General features: G+C 44.1%; 1 protein-coding gene across 3 annotated transcripts in view; it reads left to right on the forward strand.

The window, feature by feature from the left end:
- Positions 1-932: 932 nt before the first annotated feature.
- LOC6547349 (protocadherin-like wing polarity protein stan) overlaps positions 933-25787 on the forward strand; it is a 46868-nt gene continuing 22013 nt past the window's right edge. For all 3 annotated transcript variants that reach the window (XM_026979892.1, XM_001976146.3, XM_026979891.1), the window contains exons 1-2: positions 933-1629; positions 18721-18749. The gene's annotated coding sequence lies outside the window, so the exon portion shown is untranslated. The remainder of the gene's footprint in view (positions 1630-18720; positions 18750-25787) is intronic.

Raw genomic sequence — 25787 nt, forward strand, 5'->3', positions numbered from 1 at the left:
CGAGTTGTTGGCCAAACACGAGGATGTCTTGGCCAACACCTTCCTGTAAGCTATAAATTCCGTCGACAAATGCACACACATCTACTTGCTTAGCCATTACCCACCACTGTTGTCCTTGTGGGCCAAAAGCGTGTTCGGTTTCTGGCTGCTAGCATATGTTGCCCAATTCTGCCGACTGCTGCCAACCAAAATTGCATTAAATATTTTGCATAATTCCATAAACTGAAATCTAATCGATGCAGCAAGCAGGAACATGGGAATTTCTGCCGCACCTAAAGATCTAAGTTGGAATAATTGTGCATCCCTAATGGCTTCGTAATTGAAACTATTGACTTAACACGTCGTGACACTTGCACCTAATCATAACGTAGAAAAGGGTCGTTTGGTCGGTTTAAGTGCAGCGACATTATCACATATTCAGTTTCTAAACATAAATCCATCGATTGATATTAATGGTTATTTGCTTATAACTATGTTTGGCTTTATAAATAAACACTTCAGCAGAAAATGGCTTTATTTTATGAGTGACATTATAACTAGTTTAGTGCGAATATGATTTATTACTATAAATATTTGAATGAATCACGTAAGGCATACACAATTTTAAAATTAGAAATTTATGCTTATGCAACCGTTATTAAGATCGCCTTGAAAACTAACTTTTGACCCTATAAAATCTTAAAAATTAAATACCAAATTTAATCCGAGTCAAGCTAAACGACTGATGAGAAATAGAGCACTTCAGTTGCGTAGGATTGAATATCCTACAGGTTGAACAATCCTGGATCAGATGGCACGGAATTTGAGCTCGGATGCAAACAAAAGTTGGTGGCACTGCTCTGCTGCAGCAACATGTTGCGATAGTTGCGGCAGTGTTGCTGCAACACGGAGCCACCCCCCGCAGAAAACCCACCACCGACGAAAGTATCCATCGGATACACGAACTCGCTTCGGCTTCCAACTGAGTTTCAGCAAGAAACTGAGTTTCTGTTTCTGGTTTGGCCAGTTACCACTGCGACTCCGGACCGATTGGACGCGTTTTGAGCGTTTGGCCAGCAAAAAACGGTATTATTTTCCACTCGGGGCTACGCGTGCGCGTGTCTGCAAAGTCAAAAGCAAAGACAATTGCAAAGGCAAGTGCAAAGCCAAAAGCCAAAGCCAGAGGTAAACGCAAACTCAAAGTAACAACTTCGATGGTCGAAATTACCGGTTTTTCGCCAACACAACAATCCTCGCTCTCAGTGAATTTGAACGCGCGGTCTTTCTACTTCGCCTGCTGTTTTCCGAAAAGTGCGTTGGCTTTTCCAGCAACCACCCCCTTTTCGCCACCCAGATCACCCGGTCACCGGTTATTAGTCGGTTTACCATTCGCATTATTCGAATTGCGCGGCATGAAAATAGTTAAATCAGTTTAAACGGTGCTAGTGTGAGGCCAGTCACACAAACTGGCGAGTGCTAATTAAAATATATTGTGTTAATAATACAAACACCAGGCTCACGCAGAGGAAACAACACGGATGCGCGATTTTAAATGCAATATTATAAATATTTAACAATGCAGCCGTGCAGCTAAAGCGGATTATTGGCCACCCACGCGTGGAAATTCAGCGGCAGAGCAAACAAAAGCCTGTAAGTTCACACGTTCCAGCCAGGATATATCAAGGATATGTGCTCGCGCATATACATACATATGTACATATGTATGTCCTTGTGGCCGCGTTACGGCTGCATTCTAATGGGAATTGAGCGACGCATGACACCTGATTCATGACGTATGACAGGTGTCGTTCCAACAGGACACTCACTGCATGTGCCGCACGAGGGTCTTTAATCTCTTAGATACATTTCATATTTAGGGGCCTATGCCAAACCGGAAACGCGTAAGGGTTTTAAGCTGTAAAAAAGTAGTTATTAAATCTGTTTTTGATGCGAATTGAATGGGGAAATCATTATTTCTTTATGATTCATCAAGGTTTTTCTCAACTAATATATTTTGAAGCTTAGTGGTTTTGGCTCCCTCCTAAATGTTTCGATTTAAGACGTTCTTAATTAGCGGCTTTAAGCTCTAGGGCTTCGGCAATAAAATAGAGCTCCAATTGTGCCTCTAAACCTAAGGCCTCTTTCTTGGCCATCTCCAATTAGCAGTTGGCCCAAACAGTTGGCCAATGAAGCCGAAGTCCGACGCTCACACAGTGCAACTGTTAAAGTTCAGAGCCGTCGCAAAAAGATACAAACGCGAAGCTCTAAACAAACATTAAACTGAATACCAAATGAGACAACAAAAGGAGGAAGCACAATAAAAGTCACATTAAAACGTGGGTCAAAAACGCGGAGAGCAAGAGGAGAAAAAGGAGAAGAGTCGGGTCAAAACATAACCGAAATCGGAATCGGGGAATCGTGGAATCAAATGCTTGCACGAGATACAAATGTATCTGTATCTGAGCGTTGCAAGTGCTTTGTTTTCCCTGCATTTCACACTTGTCCATGGGATTTTGCCTTTGTATCTTTGTATCTGCGCCCTTTGTCTGGCGCATAAATATTTCAGCAGGCCGGCACAAACTTATCTGCTGGATACATTATTCACCCGACGATTTTGTCGGCTTGCCAATTTATTAAGATAGATTTTATTTTCGAGGCCATTAACAGGGCCCGACCAGATACTCTCGCACATTTATGTTTTATGATTTTCTAGTTGGAATGCGGTGTGTTTGGTGCAATTGGAAGATGCAAGTCAAGTCCATTTCGAGCCTGCCAGTGGCAAGTAGCTGAAAAATTGTTGTAAGACTGGTTTTCTGCTACTGCTCCTCGTTCGTCCCCTTTCTCCCTCCCTCACTCTAGCGCTCTCTTTCTCTCTTTCTCGGCGTGTTACCAACCTTTTCCCATTCTTTTTGCGGCTGCTGCAGAGAAAAAAATTGTATTTACTTAGGTTCATTATTAAGTGATCCATGCAAGACGATTAATATTAGAGCTAAAGGCTTAAAGTTTTACCGCTTGATATTTACAAAGGGCTTTTTAGAATGAATGACTAGTTTTCCAATTAGTCTTTTTGTACTTTTAAACAATTGATTGCGGATATAACGAATAAAAGCATAAATTAATCGTAGCAACTATGTAAATACATAAAATATTTTTCCGTGCTAAGAATGAGTTTGTTAGCGCCTGGCTCTCTTGGCGGTTTTGCAGCTGTCTTGGCCAGGTTAGGAGCAATCCACCACCGGCAGGCAGATCCGCTACGGGCCATCTTCCTGGCCAGAACGTATCTTCTTCTTCTTCGGTAGCCGCAACCTGTTTTTGATTGGGTTTTTTTTGTGAGCTCAAAGTGATCCGTTCAGACTTCAGTTGGCCAAGGAGTTGGCCAAGGAGCCAACGAAAAAAGTGGATTTTTTCCGGCTTCTGATGCCACATGCACTGCGAATTGTCAACTCGCAAGGCGAACTAACCTCAGTCAATCCATTTGAAATCCAAGCCGGCATAGGAAAACTCGTTATAAGTTGATTAATTAACATTTGAATGCTGTCTCGTGCCAGTTAATGTGGCTGATTTGTGGCCGGCTTGAGTCCATCAAAATATCAACAGTCTATTGTGGAATTTATTACAGAGTCAGATTGCCAATGGCCAAATGGGATTTGCATGGCAAGGAGTTGGACGAATTCGTGTGCACACCACAGATTCATTGATGACGTTGATGGTCCACATTTTTCGGTATCTTTGGTGGCCTCTCTTGGCCACTACTCACTCGGCTATCCATGAGATACTTCTGCGTAGGCTAGGGCCCTCTTGGCCGCACTCAAAACTGGTTTCGGCCACATTCAAAATTGTTATGTTAGAATAAAAGCTTAATTGTTGCACATACACACGTACGGTTCAGTTTTATACGGCAGCAACGGTCCGCAGATACAGCCGAAAATACAGCCAGATACAAACACAGATACAGATACAGATGGAAGCAAATCCAGACGCAGCTGGATGGGTTATGTCATGCGGCGTCTATCGCATGATTGATGGCATTTGGCTGGCTACGTTTCTCTGGGCTCCTACGTCGAAATTAGATATTGATTTGGTTTCGTGGATAATTGTATTTCGGATGCTCAACAGGTGGAAAACTCCAGTACAGGGAATGAATTATGAATGCTGGCTGTGAAAGCATATACTGTTTAAATATTTATTCAGCTCCCAAAACGATCTATCAACTATCAGCGCACTGCCTTGGGAGAATATTTTCGGAAATTGATTTTGGTAAATTAAAAAGAAAATCACTGTTGATAATAATATTCACAAGCCTAATGTCTTGTAATATTCTATTTTGACTTGCGTTTGTTTACAAACCAAAACGAATAAGCTTGGGTTTGCTTACTCAAAATACCAACATTACAAACAAGAAATAAAGTGAATTTAATTTCTATTTAATCAAATGCCGCCCTTCACAAATTTTATGACCAAAAACTCGTTGAATTCAGCAATTTTTGCGTCAATTAGAGTCAGGAATTTAGTGCCCTGCCTCGATGAAATTACAGCTTGTTTTGCCGTTGGCAAACTAAAATCTCGCATGTTCAAAGCAACCGAGGCGGTGTGGTGGCAATCCTGTCCATGGCTGAGTGCCTAAATTGATTGATTGACAGCCCTGCACATCAGGCATAGTATCCCCCTAAAGGATGTTTTTAGTTTTTGCTAAATTCACTATCGCGTCAAGTGGCGCGGGCGGTTTTTGGGTGGCGCTTGGAAAATGCATGAATAATGCGGCGAAAAGGATATGCTCCCTTGCAGATGGGAAATTCACACCTCACTGGGATCGGCATCGGCATCGGCATTGGCATTGGCATCGGCATCTGGTGATTCAGAAGCTGGAGAGTGTGCGAGAGACCTCATTAGTGTTAATTCAATTAGGGGAGCCAAAGTTTGTGGCACTTTGGCTAATGAGGCATGTCCAAGCATCCAGAACATGCCCAAAAGCCAGGCAGCCCAGAGATGTGTGCCGTTCATTTGCATGCTAGATATTTGATTCAATTGCATTAATTAGACTTATCAATTTGGGTGGGCGGATGCACAAATCGAGGCTCCCGGGCAGAAGTGGCTGTCAAATTAAGTGAATGACGCTGTGCTTCTCGTTAGTGGGAAAAGTCACGTTGAATTGGCACTCTTTGCCTTCAAATCCAACGATACATTTGCCAAATTAATGCACAGAAGAAGATTGTTTATCTAACTTAAATTGATGGGCAAGATTTGATTGCTTACCACTTTGAAATGATGTTCTCATTGTTCTGAGTAAAACTATGTAACATAATTGCCCTATTGATTGCATTGCAGCCAAACTTTGAAACATCTATTAATTAAAGGTATTTATTCTGCAACTGATTTGAACGCAATCGATAATTTCGAACGCATATGTTAAACGTTTTTATGTCTTTGGCCATGTAATTTATTAAATTCCTATTTATTTACTGCTCATGAGCAATTGAAACAAACATCTAGAGAAGTTTGTCAGTTATCTGATTTAAACAAAAGGTTGTTATTAATTAAGTGTGACCGCCTGACTTAAAGAGAGTCAGCACCATTTCTTTGCCTTCAAGTTACACAAAGTAAATCAAATTGAGTAATTAAGTTAAAGGTGTTAGGGCGTGATTTATATGCCATGTGCACTGCGAAAGTCAAGTGCCTTCCGCCCGACAAATTTGTGTAATTGGCCAACAGCAAAGGCCGTCGCCGCATTTCATTTGATTAAAACGACTCATCAATGGACGTCACATGTTTATAATGCAGAAACTGCATCAATTACGCTTCATTAGAGTACAAAATGAATGCAAAAGCAGCAGGCAGTCGCTTCGAGTGCCGAGTGCCGAGTGGAGCTTATAATTCATCATTGGCTTAATTAAGCTGACCGACTTCTCCGCCGAAGTGCATCCAGCAATAACTTTATAGCTTTATCAAATTGCCAGACGAGTGAAAGCCAATCCAGCAGCAAAATGAGTAGAGTTCGGCCCCAGTTTGATGTACTTCATCGCCAGCTCGATGTCAAGCAAGTTTGCTTATCAAAGTTAGCTCAGTTGGGGGTGTAGCCGGAAAAAAGGGGTGGCACGTACACCCTCTGCGCCCGGCGTTTTCCCCTCTAATTTATCACAATTTGCATGTCAGTCACGCTTGTATATATAAATTGCATACAATTTATCAGCCCTACAACCCCTGCAAAAGTGCTGGACTACAGCTTCCGACTATATCTTCTTTGTCCGTCAGTTGACCCATATTTGCTAGACTTTTTCCGGGAGCGTAACCCAATTATGCGGGCCGTTGTCATTCCTTCGCTCCATCTCCCCGAAATGTATGCTATGAATGGCTGTGTATCGATGTCAATCTTTTCTGCCACTGCTGCAGCATTATAATAATGATTCACCCTCACTTCGCCAACAAATGCTGAAATGCATATCCTTGATGGCAGCAAAGGTGTCGTTATTGTAAGGAAATGTTCTACTCTCTGTATTCGAGGCCACAGCCCAGTGCCTTTTGTCTATCCCAGCAAATAGTTTCATATTGCAATTTATTTTGATTATTTTGATTATAGCAGGTCCTTGACTCATATACGCACACACTGTATTACTATTGCTATAGCTTGAGCCGTATATACTTACGAGCGTGCCCGTACAAGGGAATTTGAATAAAGTGACAGCGCTGACAACGTGCCAGAAAGTGGAATTAAATTTAAATGAAATTGCCAGCCAGCCCTTGGTTGTGAGACAAAACGCCGAGGACAATTCACCAGCAGGTTTTCCAGCGGCGGGCGGAAGGCGGCAAAAATGGGGAGTGATGTGAGTGGGAGGCTGTAGCTGTTTGCCATCCCCAAAAAACAAATGGAAAGCCGCGACAGGCAAACAAGAAAAGCAAGCAAGCGAAGCAACAAGAACCGGTCGCCATGACGATGGCGCGAAATGGGCGGAGTCGGGGGGAATCGGTGAGTTTGCACAGTTTTGGGGTACGGGTTCGCTATAGCTAAGCATAAATAAGTTGTTAAGCCATCAGTGAACGTGCCCTACACACGCTGTTGGCCACACTGGCCCCAGTGTGGCCGTACGCTTCTCTGGCTGTGCGAATGTGTGGCTGTGTGGATGTACGCGTGTTTGCGGCATCCTATCAATAAGGAAGTGGAAGTTCGCACCACATTTTCAATTTAAGCAAATTGAATTTGCGCTGCACATCGAGATATGTGTGCCAGAGTTGCCAGCGCTCCTGTTTATCGCCTCCGATGCGATTAGCGTCGAGCTTAACTCGTTGCCAGATAAAACTTTTCATTCAATTTATCGGGACCCCATTGCGTGATGTTGCTTCCCCTATTTCATATTTGAATCCCGCATTTTATTGCCGGCGTGTGTGTCTTCTTCTGCAGCAGTATCATCTTCACTGAGGGAAAATATTCCTTTAAATTGGGAATCATAAATAAATCATTAGCTGTCAGTTCTGAGTGCGATTGAAAGTTACATAGAGAAGAAAATTTCAAGAAAATCTATGTTTGAAGAAATAAATGGATCTTATAGTGCGCACCATACGGTTTTTGGTATTCTGTATAGATGGTTGTGAAGATTTTGGCCAGTGTAGCTGTGCATAGCTGTGTGCGTTTGGGGCGAAGATGAACTCTGTTATCCGCCTGAATACACACGCGTACGTGTCTGCGGCTCGGAGTTAGAAAGTCTGTCAGTTTGCGTTAGTCCTTTATCTTTAGCTCAAATTTATTGCTGCTAACAATTATGAGCAAGGGGTAGAAAATGGTTGGATGGAGTGCAATTCGCGCATCAAACCCCGCTCGTAAGTGTCTCAATGTGATGGTTATCCATTTGATGGCTATCCATAAAGTTCACTAAGCTGCGGCTTTGGCAACTCTCGTCCGGAGTGAATAGCCCAAACGGATTTAATTGGGGAAATGGAGCAACAGCAGCAGCAGCTTCATCGTTTCCGGAACTCATTAATATTGCCATTTCAATATTGCCATTTCAAATGTTTCTCCTCGCAATAATGGCGTCATTTTTTTTTGCAAACAATTATCATGTTAAGCACAGTGAATGGTTGGAATTGCAGCCAAACGCACGAGAACCCCTTGCCCCAACTGGCCAATAAAGAAGCCCTAAACAAGCGGCGCCACAAGGACGAGACATGGCCAGACAGAGACGGAGACAGTTGGCGGGACAGAGACAGAGACAGAGACTGGGAACTCTGCTGTCCAGAGTCACATTTACATGACACAACTCGTTTTGTGGTCGATTTCAATCAGAGCAGCTTCGAGAAATGCCTGACATTTTCTGTTTTCGTGTGTCCAGGACTAATGAGCAGCCACAGGACACGAAGTCGAAGCAATTTTCACTCTCTTCCACGACCATTGATGTGATGCAATCAAAGGGCTCCTAATACTGCTCCTTGTGCTGCTGCATTTTACACATTTTTAAGGAGTCTGCCGCATCATTCGAGCGACAGAAATTGTGTTTGTTCATCGTATTTGCGGCAAGGTGGTTGCAGGTCCTGGTCTGCAACACCACTCGTCGGTGGTGGATTTCCACTGCACTCTAGCGCCCCCGAGGGTGGTTTTTCCACTCTCTAGTCCTCCTATTTTCACTAGGCGGGTTGGCTGGATTGCAGGCGGCTGACTCACGTGCCGCCTGACTTTGCTCCGCAGTGTTCATTATATTAAACAAGTTTGCGCCATAAATGCCGCTGCCAGAGGCAAAGCAGCAGACGGCCAAAAGGACTCGTGTTTCGGGATTCGGGACTCGCGACTCAAAGGAAAGAAAGCCCACACGGCGAAAAAAACATACTCTTCATTTCCATTACCAATCCATAACCCCTTAGGGTGAGTTCTTTACAGAAAGATATTCCTGTATCTATTAAAAAGCTATTCGTAGACCCTTGTACTGTCATTGTCAAACTACTCCTGCAAGTAAATTATCTTGTCCCTATAATAGTACACTATTTCTATAAGTTAGGCCTTTTTCGCTGAGTGTAGCCAGCAGGGTGGTTGCGTTGCCTGTCGTCCTTGCCGCCGCTTGCCATAATAAACTCTCGTACAACATAAACAGAAATCCAAAATGCGACGGCTGGGGGCAGCATGACTCATGCAGGTGTGTTCAACGTGCAACGGGGCGTGGCAGTTGCCAGTTGGCAGTTACCACTCGCCAGTCACCTGGTGTGCTTACCTGGCTCACTTGGCTGTCCTGGCTGACTGCAAAGGCATATTCCTACTTGGCAATGCGATTTTTATTTCGCTCGGCTTTTGCCGATTTTTCTCCTTATGCCCATTCATGTGTGCTCTCTCCGGGCTCACCCGTTTCCCATGCCGCAACCATCGACGCTCCTTTTGACGCTTTTCCCTGGGCTGTTCGTCGTAATTTGTCGAGTTTCCTTTGCATACAAAGCCCTGGCTCTGACTCTGACTCTGGCCCGAGACCCCAGCATCATCCCCAACCTGATCCTTGTACTCGCACCCGTACTCGTCCTTATTCCGGTTATCATCATCTCTCCGTAATGGGTTTGCATTTGTCTGGCGCAGAGTCCCTCGCCCGGCAACTCAAACACTTGTAGCCCATCGCCAGTCGGTCCCCCGGTGCTGGGTGTTATTGTTGTTTTTACCCTGTCTCCGATCCGGGCATTAACTTTTGGTCACGCATCTTGGCAGGATATTGAGGGGCCAGGTTTATTTATGTGCCACATGAAAAGACAGAACGACCATGCCGGCCATAAATGAATTCTATTGAATAGTCTAAGCAATTCAAAACTAACAAAGTGCCAAGAAGTTAGAAATGTATGTAATGTTCCGTTTGATTTCACCTATTTTTCTATTTTCTATTTGAAACTTATTTGTAAAACCCATTTCATTTTTGGAGAAGCAAAAGCTATTCGCCTGGGTTAAAAGTATGAAATTGTTTCAACAATTTCCAACAATATACTAAGAGCATTAATGCGTCATTTCCCTCTCTCGTTCTATCGCTCTATCGCTCTCTGTCGCTCTCTGTCGCTCTCTGTGTACTTCGTCCTGCTGGCAATTGCTTCCTTCCTTCCCGCCTTTCAGTCTGTTGTTGTTCCCCTTACACTGCACGAAAACTGTGCGTTTATTGCGCTCGTCAAATATTTGCATATCATAAGGAGACGACTCGGCAGCGCCTTCTCATCAGCATCATCGACGTTCTTGTTGTCCTGGAGAGCGGAGAACAGCTGTTGTTGGACACGTTGTCCTTGCTCCTTTATTGCTGTTGTTGCTGTTGTTGCTGATTGCATTTCCATTTGTTGTTGCTGCTCTTGTTGTCCTCGTTGTCCTTGTTGTCCTTGTTTTCATGAAAAACTAACGAAACCACCCCACGCATTCAGCGTTTTTGGTGGTTGCTTGATCGCCTCGCCAAAATTGGGGAGGATACAACCAAGCACACACAATCAACTCTGTGTGTGTGAGCGCGTGTGTGTGTGTGCGCGTGTGTCTGTGTGCGTGTGCTTGTGTGCGTTTCATTCAGGATGCGGCGGCGGCAGGACCAAAAATCAATAAATTCGACACGAGCAAGTCCTTTTTTTCGGCAAAATGCCGGCTGTTGTTCTTGTTCCTTGTTGTGGCCGTCGCTTCATAGAATTTTCTATGCATTTGGTATAGGGGAAGTTCACGGCTAATGCAACCCCCTGGCACAGCCCTCCCCCCTCTGTTTCCCCACCACGCAGGATCTCGCTCCCTTCAGTTTTTGTGTCTGTGGAAAAGGCTTTTGCCAGCCAGCCATTCGTCCAGCCTGCCGCAAAAGTTGCATTAAACTCTATTACAAAACGCTGAGGGTGGTGTCCAAAAAAGAGGGAAAGTCAAAACATAGGGAGAAAGGAGGAGGATGACGACTAAAAGGCCAAATAGAAAGGGGGCCTCAAAGCGAGGGTGGCATTCAACGCCCCGACGAACTGCATCAAAGAAGCCCGCGGCGCTGGGGACAAACGAATGTTTGACATTCAGTCCCTTGCATTCGGACCCCGCTTTATTTATGTTTCTAAAATATATAAATTTCTCCACTTTTGAGGCCTTTTCAGCGCACCCCAACATGGCGTGTTCGCCAGCGCTTTCTCTTTTTTTCTTAATTTTATTTCTCTGTTTTATTTGTCTATGCAAAGCTTGTAAGTCCAATGATTCATTCAACGACCAACCCACACCCATTCGGGAAAAAGCAGTGTGACAGAAACACTCCGGAAATTATTCCAATAAATAAGAATGGACTGTGACATTTCTTTCGTGTGGCCAACCGAGGGACCCCGCCCCCAAAAGCGTCTATATAGCCAGCGCCCCCGTCGGCAGTTTTGCCTCCAGGCGCTAATGAAAAAATAATCAAGCGAAGGAGCTAAACAAGGAGCAGCGCAGCTCATTTCGTATGGATTTTGATTGTGTGCTAAAATGTCCTCGCAGAAGTGGGGTCCTGGCTGTGGAGGTCCTGCGAAAGGGGATGATTCATCCGTCCATCATTTGTCAACTGAAGGCTGTTGGAGATCATCATTTATGCAGCATCCACTCTCCATTATTAAAATCTACAATCGCTGCAGCACTAATTTAAATGCCAGGAAATGGTATCTATGGCATCTATAGTGTCTTTTGAATTAAATTTAAAGCAATTCTGCGCAGATACATTTTATTGCTGGCTGAGCATTCACAGAGGTAAAGTTAGCAAAGAAAAGTTTAGCTATAATACCGCTTGAGATTGTTTATGCTTTTGTCTGGGACACACAAAAATGTTTCTACACAGGAACATTTGTATGGCTAAGTTGCCTAAAAGTATACATGTTATGTTCAAAAAAGGAATTTGGTGCCAGCAGCAAAAAGAATCGTAAGGATTAAAAGGATAGTCATTAAAGGTAGTTTTAGGAACCCTAAAATATGGCTTCTGAAACCACTTTTGTGATAAGTTTGTATTAAATATTTAGCTACTTTTGAAGCTACGCGGTCAGAACGCAACATTTTATTACTCATCAACAAAGTGGAACTTGTTGGACATGAAGCAAATAAAAACTTTTTGGAACTGTCAATACATCCGAAATTGATGACACATAATTGGTAATATTTTTTTACGAGTGTGTCTGCCGCATATGTGACTCCTTCCGCCCCTTTTTCCCACCCCCTGCCCCGCCCACGCTTTTCCCGGGGGCAGACAGGCATGCAGTATTTATGGTATTGAAACACGCAAAAGTTCAGTTCGAGTCAAATCGAGAACTTCAAGTGGTAAGTGTACATCCACACACACACACACACACACACACACTCACATACCCACTGGTACACAGTTGCATATGTGAGTGCGCCATTTTGCAAAAAGCTTTGCGCCTTCTTGGGGGAAAAAGCTGAAGGGCTGCAAGGCTCACCCTTGGCAAGTGGTGTCCTTAACTCCAACTTCTGGCCAAGTCTCGCATCGAAAATCCCATTCACAAGCGCACACACACACACACGCAACACACAGCGAGCCATGTGGAGCTAATGTATGCGTGTGCCTGTCCATGTGTTTGTGTTGCGTGCCCTGCAGGGGTGATTAACCTTTGATTTCGCCCCTCGTCCACATATCGCCACTTTTCAACTTCCCTCTTGGCATTCGATGCTATCGGCGACTGATTTAACATATGCCCCAGACCATGGAACACCAACCAGTAGGACAGGGATGGTCCAGGGAATAGACTGTGGCATATCCAGCATCTTGATATTACACTCTGGACTAATTACTGCAAAAGACTCCTACGAATTATCTTGATATTACACGTTGCACTAATTACTCTAAAAGACTCCTATGAAATGTCCAACAAATAAAATAGCAGATATAACGATAATTTGTTTAATAAACAATATGATATATGGGGTATTAAGTTGAATAACTCTCTAAAAAACGCTCGCTCTAAAAATGTAATATTTTGGATTTTATTTCGAATAACACATACCGCTCTACGAAATGTGATATTTTGGTTTTTATTTCGAATAAAACATACCGCTCTACGAAATGTGATATTTTGGATTATATTTCGAATAACACATACCTCTCTTAAAATTGTGTTCACAAAAAATAAATATACAAACTGATTGAAACTTACAAGTAAGTTATTAACAATGCGAAGTTGATACCCTCGAATGTATTTAGTTACATTTCGCTTCCTGCATCGTACACCTTTATCGACCCAATATACCCTTTAGCCAGCAAGTTCAGGGGGCTTATAGGAATCCTCCGATGGCTTGCACTTTGCTTACCCAGATTTCCACTGATTGGCCATTTTCTTTCGCCTGTTTTCCTCGCTGTGGTCATGGTAACTATTCGCATACCCAGACAATAATGGGGCTGATTGATTTCCGTGTAAGTGGATTTGGCTAACGGATAATGCGATTATAGGCTTTTATCGAGAGTGGTTCTCCATTTGCTGATTTGTGTGTGTGATCGAACGGCACGCACGAATGCGGTTATCAATAAGCGATTATCTAAGAGTTCTATTGTAAATGATAGCTAAGGTGGCATAAACACGCTTTTATCACATACCTGTGGCTTCTTAAGCGCTGCATGTTGTCTGTTAGTGAACCAGAACTGGCAATTAATTTATTGTTTTCCTTTAAACACTATAACATTGTTAAACATTCAAAACGCTTAAGCCCTTTTTTTAAGCTTCTATTTTCGCATTCCACTTGTAATCCTTGAAAAAGTCGCTCTGTCATCATCTAGCTTTCTGATAGTTGGGCAAACAATGTAAATTTGCAATTAATTCATGGCCAAATATTTGTTTTGAATTATTTACTCTCTCTCTGCTCTCTCTGTTTCTTTTTTTATTTTTTGCTGGTTTTAAGGACAAGCGCTTATTTGCATATCGATTTAATTTCATGCAGAATGGCAGCAAGTATCTATGAGCAGCAGTTTCTATGAGGGATTTCCTCATAATTGCAAATTAATTTGCATTTTAATTAATTTCTGGTCAAGTCCCAGGAGAATCAAATTGATTGCAAACAAGGGAAAAATGAACGAGAGCTCTGAATGGCGAATAAAAGCAATTATCAAGGAATATGAAAAGTGAGGGAGATCAAAAGGAGGCAGATGCTGCAAAAATCAACAATAGCGTCGAATTTACAATTGAATGCGTTCCAGTGGATTCCATATTCTATACATTCTATATACGACATGTACATAGGGTATGGGGCATGCCTAAGCAATTAATGTAATTCGTCTTTGCGCCCGTCGCCTTAATGGCATAGAAATTACGCATACGCCGCGTGTGCAAATCACCCAAAAGGGCAGAGGAAATGGCTGGGGGAAGTGGAAGCTGGGCCAGATTGCTTTACGCTCCATTTAATTTTCGGTAAATATGCCAATAAAAATTGTGAAACACGATGCGGACGCCCAGATGAATATTTGCTTTTAGGCACCGACAAACGCTCGACATGAGAAAAGGTCCTTTTCGCCCGTTTTTCGTGCGTCTCTTCGCAATTTTAAATTGCCCCAAATACACACTTGGGCAGCCATATAACTGCCTTCGGACAAAGCGAATATTTCGTTTAATTAAAGCTGACCCGGGGCCCATCAGGTGGCGGTAATTGGCCAGGACTAGGACCTCCGTGGGGCACATTAGTTGGCAGGAGCTCGTCATGTCCATGTGTCCTTTGACCGGAGATGTGCCGCATAAAAGTCGATTTTAATGTGAGTTTCGTGTCGCACAAACGAAATAAATTTCAATAAATTTGCCTACGCCAAAAGTGGGGCGGGGCTGTTCTAATAACTTTTAATTAGTTAACCATGTGGAAGTTTTCGCAGGCAAACTAAAGGTAAATTTGCTGTCAGCGCTGTTTGGTTTTGCTCTTTGGCTGCTGTGGCAGGTCGAGAAGTGAATTATTAACGCCTGACAGGCAAAACCCGACGCCTTGTGCACGTATATATACCAGTATGTATATATGTTTATAAACCCCCTTGATTTCAACCCGCAGGCAGGAATTTTTCGGCTGCCAGCTTAAGCGTTATAATTAACTGCGACACAAACATTTTGGCCCCCTCAGTTTGCGCCTTATTCCCGAGCAGTGGGAATATATTTTTGCGGCTCTGGCTAAACCAATTTGCCAGGACTTAAATTTTAAGCATTATTAATGGTCTTGCGGCGGGGTGGCTGGGCAGATAATGCGAATTCTAGTGGTGGAGGAAAACATAATCACAGGAAATCTTCGACTGCCGTCGAGCGTGGGTCAACAAAGCATACTTTTAGTGGTTGGCTGCGCCGATGTTTATGTTTCAATCAACCCCATTTCAGTGTATTATGATTCCATAGATTTTGTGTTGTTTTGCATTTTATTAAATACACATTGTAAAAACTGTGCGATTTATCAATCACTTTCGCTTGCAACTCACACTCGATTCGTGACATGTGCATAATAATAAACATCAATGTAGTTGGCTTTTCAAGTTTGGTCGTAGTTTGAAATCCAGTCAAGTGTGCCGCAGCCAATGAGCTTGTGACATGAGCAAGCGATTAAGGGCTATAAATAGAAGCGTCTGTCATTTGCTAGGCGGCCCAGTTTCCTACCCACAGACCCTAAACTAATTGTTTGCTTTGGGCCAGAAGGCCTGGCAAACTTTTTCGATTACAAAATTGTTTCGGTGCGGCCATTACAAATGGCCGGCAAGGCGATACAATTTTTCGAAATTTCCATTATCCTTTCGGCAGCACGTTGGCGTATGCAAACATTTGCCATTTGCCAACTTTGGCAAGCCAGAGGGATAAACTGGCTCGCAATGCTGGTCCAAACTATTCAACAGTCGTTCAGCGTTTTTAGTTTCATTTGCAGCCAAGCTAAAGCAAAGCGAAAGCAATTTACACGCATTTCGGCCAAAACGAAACGTGCCCGCCACTAAAATGTTTATGAGCGCGGACTGCGAAATGCGAAATGTGAGCTGTGGTGGTGGAGCGAAGGATTCCGGATTTCGGGGTCAGCAAGTGGAAGCCGGAGCTCTCAGCTCGAGCTGATGAAATAGAACAGAGCCATAAAACCGAGAAGTGGAGGAGGAAGGGAAGGAATATCCCTATTCTCCTTTTCTGGTCAGCACAAGTCGGTCAAGAGGAGTCGTGGGGCAGGAACCCCTAACATGCCACACGCCCCGGGGATCTGGGATCTGGGATCTGGGATCTGGGATCTGAATGGGTTGTCCGTTTGGCGAGTGTTGCAATTGTTTTGCTGCTGCAGCACTTACCGTTTACGATCCCTTTAGAGCTGTTCATCTCGCTCGAGTGGAAGTTGCCTACTTAACATGGCTACTTTCAGCCCTCTTTTCCAGATTGCCAAGGCAATTTGAATTAGGTTTGTGATTCCCCGCCGAACCATTTGGCCGGGCAACGAGTCTCCGGCAGCTTAGTGCAAAATGCATGCCGAAATCAATGAAGCAAAAAGCCAGAAATATTCATGGAGCACAAATGCCGACTGCATTCGCCATGTCAAAATGCAAAAGTGGGGCTTAGGGGTGCGATTAAATGGGCAAACAATATTTCTGGCCCCGAACAATTGCACATCTGAAATTGTTGCATATTTTCCAGCAAATTCCAACGAATTTGCATCCCAGCTTAAATCAATATAGCTCAGTCTTAGCTTTGTGAAATTACCAAACTTCAGCTGCAGTCTGCCGTTCAATCGAGTATACAACAATCGCCAATTCAAGTTGACTCAACTTTGGATCCAACTTCTGCCTCGCCCATTGTAAATTGAAATACTTTAGCCGGCTAAAAGTTGCCAGTTTACAAGTTTCTGTTCAGTTTCACTTGGTATCTGCTCATAATATTTTCCATTAATGGCGGCAAACTTAATTTATGTCACGTTCCAGACGTCGTGGAAAATGCGCGTTTTATTTTCTCGTATTTTCTCGTATTTTGTGTTTTTTATTTCACGGCACCAGGCGACCTACTAAAAATATTTCGAAAAGCATTTGGATGGCTACGTGATGTTCGTCTTAAACTGCAGGATCAACCGGCAGTCACGTGGGCGTCGCTTAAATGGGTTCCATGCTTCCAAATAGCAATCGCCAGTGGAAGGAGTAATGGTGCAGGGTTAAGGGTCGAGCTATGCTGGGTTAATCAAAGCTGTCTACGCCTTATGGGCTTCCTTGCATAATTTCAATTTAATTAATCTTGGCAGGACAGCAGCTCGTGAATTTGACAGTCAAAATGCTTCACATTTTGTTATATTTCTGCGAGTATAAAGCAATTTTCAAGCATGAATTATTTATGTACAGTTAATAGATATAAAGATATTTATTTTATTATTATACCGCCCATAAACCAAAGCTATTGCAAGGCACATAAAAATGCCATTATTCAAAAGGCACTCGGAATAATCGTACACATTGGCACTAATTAAATAAGTTTTGAAATACTGTTGGCTGCCCGAAGCAGCTTATAAAGCATCCGCAGGGATATAAATATTTGCCGGGCTGCGAATGTAAACGTAAATGCGAAATATTTAATGATTTCCAGCGCTTTATGGCCAATGCCAACAAAAGCAGCCGCAGCACTCATTTGCAATGTAAACATAAATAACTCTTACGGCAGAGATCCTTCAAATGTGAGCTATGTGGCCTTGTGTGCGGATTGAATCGAAATTGTAAATGAAAATGAATTTCCACACACACACACACCCACACACACTCGCCTCGGTAACTTATAAATACAAATATGCAAAGCCATAATGCAGCAAAAGAGTTGAGGAAACATTTTGAATTTAATGCGAAATTAAATTGCCAATGGTCAAGCCTCTTCGATTCTGGCAGGACAAAAAGGCCGAAAGGGTTTTTCGGTTCGAGCCCCAATATAAGCAATATTGATGGAAAATAAATTCTTTTTTTTTTGCTTTTTGCTCTTGGGCAGCAATCTCATCCCTGCCTTAAATTGTTTGTGTAATCGATTCTCCTTGTTGGCCGAGTCCTGGTAAAGGCCGACAGGACGATCGGTCCTAGCTGATAATTGATAAACGGCGCCAGCAGGAGCAGCTACCGACTGCCATGGAAATTCTCCGATTTAATGTGATTTACACTTCAACCAGCTCGATGTCGTCAGGTGTGTGTGTGCCGGAGCATAGGGCAATAAAAATGCCGGCATTCCCTGTCCGGCATCGTTTTCCACTTAGCCCAACGGATTTTCGTCGGATTTCTCGTCCCCCAGGAATCGTTCGCCCATGTTCCGGGCACCGCGTTGGCTAAACGAAGAGTTTTCCTCTTGTCGCTTCGCATTAATTGCTGAAGGAGTACATATAACCTTGACACATGTCTGCCCCCGGGCTTTGGGAAAACTTGTACGCTTGGCTACCTCGAAGTTGCTGCCTCCTACACTGGAGCCTCCGCCACCCTGCGGTTTCCTCGGTGGTAACCACTTTTTAGGGGGAACATGGAAATGTTCTTATTGCTTTACGCTTCAAGACATTTTCCCACAGTAGTGCTTAATTTAATTTTGCCGCACCCTTCGCTGCTCGTCTTCTCGCTTTTAGTTTTAGTAAAAGTTTCTTGAGGCCGAGTCTGGCTTAATTAGCGCCTGCTAGGGCCAAGCATATGGGCATTGCACATTTTGCACTCTCAACTTGAATTTAGCAACTTAAATTTAGATCCAGGAGCCTTCTTGAATGAAGAATTTAAAAATGCTACCCTACTTTCCTCGGCATAATGTGCGCATTATATCGAATGCCTCCGGTGCGTGCGGTAATGTGTAATTTTATATTAATTTCCCCTTTTTTCTCTTTCTTCTTTCCTACAGGCCTGGGCATCGCATCAACTTGAGGAAATGTAAGTAAATATAATATCATAATTTGTGTGCGAGCACCAAACGCAGCGAGAATTTCACACGGCCAACTATAAGTAAATATCTGAATAATTTACCGCCATTCTGGGGAATTTGAATTAATCTCCGGAGCCGCACATTCGGCGATTCTTTCTAATGTTGCGACGATCTGCGGATAGCAAGAAACAAAAGACTTAAGCAGCGAACTCGCTGATCGCGCTCCATGTTCGGCAGAAGATAATTGCGATCCTCGGCCAAGACTCTCAAATTATAGTTTATGGACACCGCAGTGCGTTTTGCGCTCTTCCAGTGTTTTATGGCATTCGGCACGCAAGGGGTTGTCCGCTTTTCCGACCCCCCCTCCGCTTCCTACAACCTTTCCAACTGCTAACGACCGCTTCTATTCATGTACTGGCCAAAGTTAATGTGTTTCTTTTCCACGGACCGCCCTGCTCCCCATGAAAGTGTAGCAGATTGTCGGCGCTCTCTTAATGTTTCTTTCTGCCTTAAAACATGTTTGTTTTGCCGGTTAGGCCCCGCCTCAGATACCGCCATCCTACATCCCAGTCGACCGCCTGGGTCACTGACCACAGACAAATTCGAACAACAGTTAACGCTGCCTATCGACTGCCGTCGAACCTGGACCCAAACTCCCATCAAGTCGGGGCTCTCCAGGCCATCGCAGCCATCCCATACCATGCCCCCATCCAATCCACATGTAGCACACGTTTTTCCAGCTCCAAGCGCCCGAGAAACAGTTTTTGTTTGCCGATCAGTTAGCGCCGAACATTCCACCGCGGCTGAATGAATGAGTCGAGTGGCCTGAAAATGTGGAGAGTGTGTGTCCAGGACTGGGTATCCGCCAAGTAGGTGTTTTGGTTAAGAGTACCAAGAGTGCTACTCCAAAATGGTTGTGCAAAAGAGGGTTACCATTATGTTAAGCTAATCTAATAAACTCATTTAGTTTGCATAGGTCTATAACTACGTTAGAAATACTGCTTTAAAATAATCATGCTCATTTTCATTAGTATTGTGCGTTGATATACATTGTGTGTACATTTATCTACCGTCGGTTTCATTTTACCTAAATATTTTCGCATTTGTAATTCAATTAATTAGCTTGCCTGCATTAAACTACAATGAAGTAATCAAAACATTATTTATTCATCAAATGAAAGGAATACTCGAATATATCATAATGCGTATGACATTTATTGCCGCTTTTATACACCGGCCTTATTTATGACCTTCATAACGTGATCCAATTAACAGCATTCGAGCCCAATAATTACAGCAGACTTTGCGTTTATTGTTTGGCCTAATCTCCTTGTTTTCCGTCGAAACAATTGATAAATTAAATGTGATTAATTGTTGTGCCAACTGACGGAAGCCAAACGTTTGGCAGGCGGGATTTCCAGTTAAGTTATCAAAAGGACAGCGGGTGGGAAATGGTAAATGGTAAATGGCAATGGTAAATTGGTAAATGTTTGCCATCGGGCCGTTGTAATGCATTAAACTGCTCTGGTTCTGTTGGCAAATGTTTTAATTTGCTTTTGTGGCCCAAACCCACCGACTTCCCTTCGGTGGCGCTGGGTTTTTGCGGTGGCAAATGCGAAAATGTTTGCAATCGCCCGGGCAAAACTGAAATCGAGACTGAATTTGTTTTTTGCGAGCTTCCAAATGAATGGAATCTCTATCAAACTCTCTGCGGTGGGAGTGGGCTGGGCGGTGGGTGGTGGGCAGTGGGCAGTGGGCAGTGGATATTTGCGGACGGAAATGTGTTTTATATACCAGCAATTTAGCAAAAATATTCGCAAGTGCTTATCCACAAGGGCCATCAACTGGCGAGCTGCGTTTTAAAGAGGTAAAGAGGTTTAGACATTCTAAACTTTATGTGCAACATCCAGATCCAGTGACGGATCCCTTTTCCGCTGCTCCTTTGCGGCTTGTACGTGCGAAAAGTCCGGAGTTTTGTACGTGCCCGAAGCCCGGAAAACGGCAACAAGTCGGACATTAAATAAACAATTTATTCGACCATTTGATGCAATTCTCAACTTGCCAAACTTCTAATCAAAATGGCAAAAAAGTATTTTCATTTCATTTGCGGCTGCAATTCTGGCTTTTCCGGCCAAACTTTCGTTGACCTCAAGCGAATCAACAGCTAGCCAGTGAAAACTTGATTAAAGTTTTCCCTCAATACAACATATTAATAATGCGAAAATGAACAAAACTTGCTGTCTGCCAGTGGAAAACTAGTTTTCCCATTTGCAGCGCATTACATAAGCTGCAGAATTTAGCTGCAACATTCGGCATTCGATTTGGGCGTGAACGTCACGAAACCAGGTTCAAATGGATAGGATTTCGGTTTGGTTTCAGATTGCTGGCCAGATAAAATTAGCTGACACTCCATTCACTGCAGCTGCGAGTGGCCTTCAAGATTGCTGCGGACCAGAACATTTTGATCCACATCGAGTCGATTGACTGCGGACCCGGGTTCCAGCCATAAGCGGCCAAAATGGGCGCATACTTTCTGCCTGCCCAGCCAAAGAGGAGCGAGCTCTTTCAATCAATTGGCGCTGCTGTTGCTGTTTTGCAGCTGGGAGAGCAATCAGCATTTGCAGTTGGCGGCTCAGCTCGGCCTGGTCCACGAGGAGCCAGCGGAAACGGGTTTGACGGGTTGACACAGTCGGTGGCCAGTTGCCCAGATAGCAGGCATCAGTGGGGCAGGGGATGCATAGCATGCCCAGTTGGCCAGGCTAAAAAGTAGTTTATGGGCGCACGGTTTTGCATTCTGCTGATGCTGCTGCGGCTGCTGCTGCTGGAAAGTCAAAGAAAGGTGATGAAAAATCGCAAAACGAAAGTCAAAGAGAGGAATGCAAATTTCCCCATCATCGTCACGCTGGCAAATGATGAGTTGCAGCGAAGCGACGATGACGCCGAATGTTGCACTCTGACTTCTGCGACAGCAACTTGCCACTTTGTCTCACCTTTCGGGTAATACTGGCTCATTAGGTATTCGTTGCCGGCTTTTTTTGGTCCTTGTCTTTTGTGCCTCGTCACGGACACTGCTGCCCCTGTTGCCTAATTATGGCCACTTTCACCCGGTTAATTGCCCGCCTTGTCAAGGCGAGATTCATCAATGCCAACGCTGCTCTATTTCGGCGGCACTTCCGGCGAACTGCGACCTTTCGACCTGATTTGTAATTTTCTCCACCTCGCTGGACACTTCGCGTCTATTCTGGTCTGATGCACTTTCTATTCTCCACACCGAAAATAATCTTTCAAAGTTCAACTCCAAAATATATATATGAATATTAGAAAATATATCTGTAAGCTTTATAAGCAAGGCAATAGCAAAATGTAGCTTTAGTTTTCAAAGTTGCACATTTTATATTCATGTGGCTAGCTTGGGAGTAATTTTATTTTATAAATTTATGCAGCAGTCTGCTTTTGTTAAAAGTGTGCTGTTTTTCGAAGAGTGAAAAATTGTTTAGCCCAATTTACCTACCATTTTGTAGCCGTGCAACATTTCGCTGCGCTCTCATTTCTCCTGGAGACGTTACTAATTGGTCAGCAAAGCAGCAGGCACTTTGCTCGCCAGGCGAACATTGCACAGGCTCATAACGAAATTTAGTTCACTTAAAGTGTTGATTAGACGAAATTGTATTCGAGTTTGAGCGGAAAATGCTGAAGTCCCCACGCTTGAGCAGAGTAATTGCAAAATAAATGCGAGTGCTTGCTCTGATTCCTAGCGTGCAACACAGTAGATGCCACCGCAGGAGGAGGCCGACATTCCGATGAGCAGGTGGAGTCTCGTTTATGCACACATGCCCGTGCACTTGAAACTGCCAAAGGCATTCAAATACCTGCACCTTCGCAAGGACCTCCCCCTGAATCGAGGATTCAGGCATCCTTGCGTGGCTGCCATTAATACGAATGCAGACAGCGGCAGCCATTTTGTCCCGCAGCACTTTGACAGCTCTTCAGCGAGTCCTGCTCCGGCTCCTGCTCCTGGATGCTCCTGGATGCCCTGGACTCCCCCTGGTATTGCCTGCAGTTATGTCTGAAGTTGATGCTCGCTGCACAAAAGAGTTACCCCCGTGATGTCGGCAATGCTGGTGCATTAATTAAATGCGATATTCGTATATTGTTCGCCATGTTTGGCGGAGTTATTTTTTGCAATTATCATCATCAACAGGATGTCCTGAACGAGGCGCTCAGCAAAAGTGATTCACTTCACTTCAATTTATTTTGCCTTTTTTCCCGCAACAATCCTATATTTCTTTTGAGAGTTCAGTTACCATTGAAATTGAAATGTATGCTCCAAATGTTTTTTGTAGGCAAAATGAGTGAAATAATATTTGTACAGCAACACACTGTCACCTTTAAATTTTTGCTTCTCCTGCAGTAAAATAAAATAAATTGCTTGCCAAATGAATACCAGTAGGTTAAACGAAAACCATGAGTTTGCAGCAGAAACTTTGAAGTTCAATAGGCCGCATATACCCTGTTTGCCCCGTGTGCCATTAGGGTTAGTTACCAAGTTCTAGCTCCACTCTACTTGGTCCACTTGGGTTCACGGTGCAGTGCCCCCAAAATCAGCTTAGACAAATGCAGAATTTACTGGAGCGCATAAGGACATTTGCATGAGCCTTTAATTTCGGCCAGCTGGCCAAGCCAAATATTTGGGGGTCCTGTGCGCTGAACTGGAAGGGAATAGTTTAGTGCCTTCTGATTCTGATTCGGATACAGATTCGGATTTCGACTATACTGTGGCCGCACGGAAAATCTGCCAATCGAACATCATCATATTTTGCTTTCAATTTCCTCACTGTTTGCTTATGCTGAAGGTATGAGGGGTATGAAGGATATGGTTGTGGGGATGCAAATGGCAGATGGCGGTTGGTGGAAGGTAGATGGGTTGTAAGCTGGCAAAGAGAAGCTGAACATTTTCATATTCATGGGCTCCCTTGCATGGCAAAGGCAAAATTCGCATACAAATTGTTTATTTCCCACACACCGCCCGCCCTTCCTCCCACCTTGTGCTCCATCTGAATCTGAATCTGCATTTGCATCTGCATCTGGGCGGAACTCGACTCACTCAGCACAGCTCCCAGCTCCCAGCTCCCAGCACCCAACTCTATTTGCCCTTCGACGAAGGCGAGCCAAGTGTAGTAGTGCAGCACCAAATTGAGACAATATTTGCACACGGTTACGTATACGCCCCGTTGCATGGAGCAGCATGGAGCAGCGTGGGGCACACGGCGTGGGGCATGTGGCATGCGGCATGGGCATCTATAAACGAGCATTTTCATGTTATTGGCTTTGCATCGCTGCGATGAACTATAGTGGAGGTACGGCGACAGAGCAACCACTGTAATAAAACCACGTAACAAAATGATTGCATTTGCTAACAAATTCGTGAAAATTTTGTGCCATCGTTGACAGTTTCCCAAGAACGGATCGGATCGACAAAACTTTTGGGTGCGCGGAGTGCCGGGCAGGAAGTTTAACCATTTATATAGCTATCTATGGTGCTGCGTCCCGGGTACAGTGAGCATTTGCGCCGGGGGAAACCAATTTACCGAAATTCTCTCGCCGGCTATCAAAGTTTTACCAGGACAATGACTTTTTTTCTTCTTATTTTTCGGGCGCACACGAAAAATCGAATAAAAAAGTTGGCGCATAACATGCAAAACCCATATGTGTGTATGCAATTCGGAGTATTTGCTTTGACCCTTGGTGCAAATCACCAAATGTTAGTTTTGAAGGGCGACCAGCAAATTGATTGGAAATTGTATTTAGCAAAAATATTTCAATTCGAGAAAACTGACTCAATTCATATTTCTATTAGCTTTATATAAACAGCACTGTCTTTAAGTTCACACAGTTTTGAATCTTTGGGGGCTACTTGAATATTGTTTAGCACTCTGTGGCACTTAGGGAGGATTTACTGTGACCCGCCCACGATTTAGGTGAGTCTGCATTTGCTGGTTAGGGAGAATTTGCCGATGACTCATTCGCTGCAACTGCGCGTAACGGTTTAATGAGTTTTGGGCCACTCTTAGCCAGGCACACAACCCCCGCCCCTCCCGCTGTTTGCCAATTGATTTAAGGCGCTGCACTTCGCGCTTTTTCGGCCATGAGCGTAGTGGGCTGGAAATTGAAGGGGGTGGCCATGGATACGTGGACGAGGTTTAATTGCGCAGTCTGGTTTGAGAGCATGCCCCATTGAAGCATTGAAAGTCATATTGACATTTCAATGAGTCTCATTTACATTAATGCCAGGCCACAGAGAAATGGGGGCGAAACAGGAGAGGGGAACGGGGTGCAGAGTATGGCAACTGTGGCTGCTTTGTGGAATAACCATCCGCCCTGTGGTCCCATTGTCCTTGCTGCGCCAGTTGTTGTTGTTTGTCAGCATCGTTATTCGCGCCATTATTCCGCAGCAAGTTATCTCGCACAGCGTGACTTAAAAGTTAAGCGTATTCATTATGTCCTTTGTGCCCAGCGACAACACCTTCCATTCCAGCATCCTCGCCGCTGCTTCCTTCGTCCCGCATCCTTCGTCCCGCATCCTTCGTCCTGCCCGCCTGTTGCCCACTGGCTGCCTTTGTTTTATTTACTTTTCCAATTTGTTTGTCGACGCGGTGGTACAATAAAAATCCATTTCATTGTAACCGCTCCCACCTCCTCCCATAGGCAGGCTGCTTCCCTTAATCCCTGCCCCTCCGTGGCGCCGCATTTTTCTTAACTCGTGCTGTTGCACACAGGACTGAGCTCCTTTAATGCGGCGAAATTAAAGACACACGGATTATCCTGCACCTCTGCGCAGGATACTGTGCCCGCAGTTATCACTGGCAGTTGGCGGCTCGGGACTTTGTCACAAACTTTTTGGCCAACTGTCGATGCTGATTACCAGCCAGGCCGAGCCGGAGCAGCTCGTGTAAAGCACTCTTCAAGTGGCAGCCACTCGCATTAATAATGCCTGAAGGGCTGCTGCTGGAGGAGCAGCAGCATATACGCACAAAAGTGTGCACCAC

This window comes from Drosophila erecta, unplaced genomic scaffold (genome assembly GCF_003286155.1).
Source record: "Drosophila erecta strain 14021-0224.00,06,07 unplaced genomic scaffold, DereRS2 tig00000092-arrow-pilon, whole genome shotgun sequence".
Lineage (NCBI taxonomy): Eukaryota > Metazoa > Arthropoda > Insecta > Diptera > Drosophilidae > Drosophila > Drosophila erecta.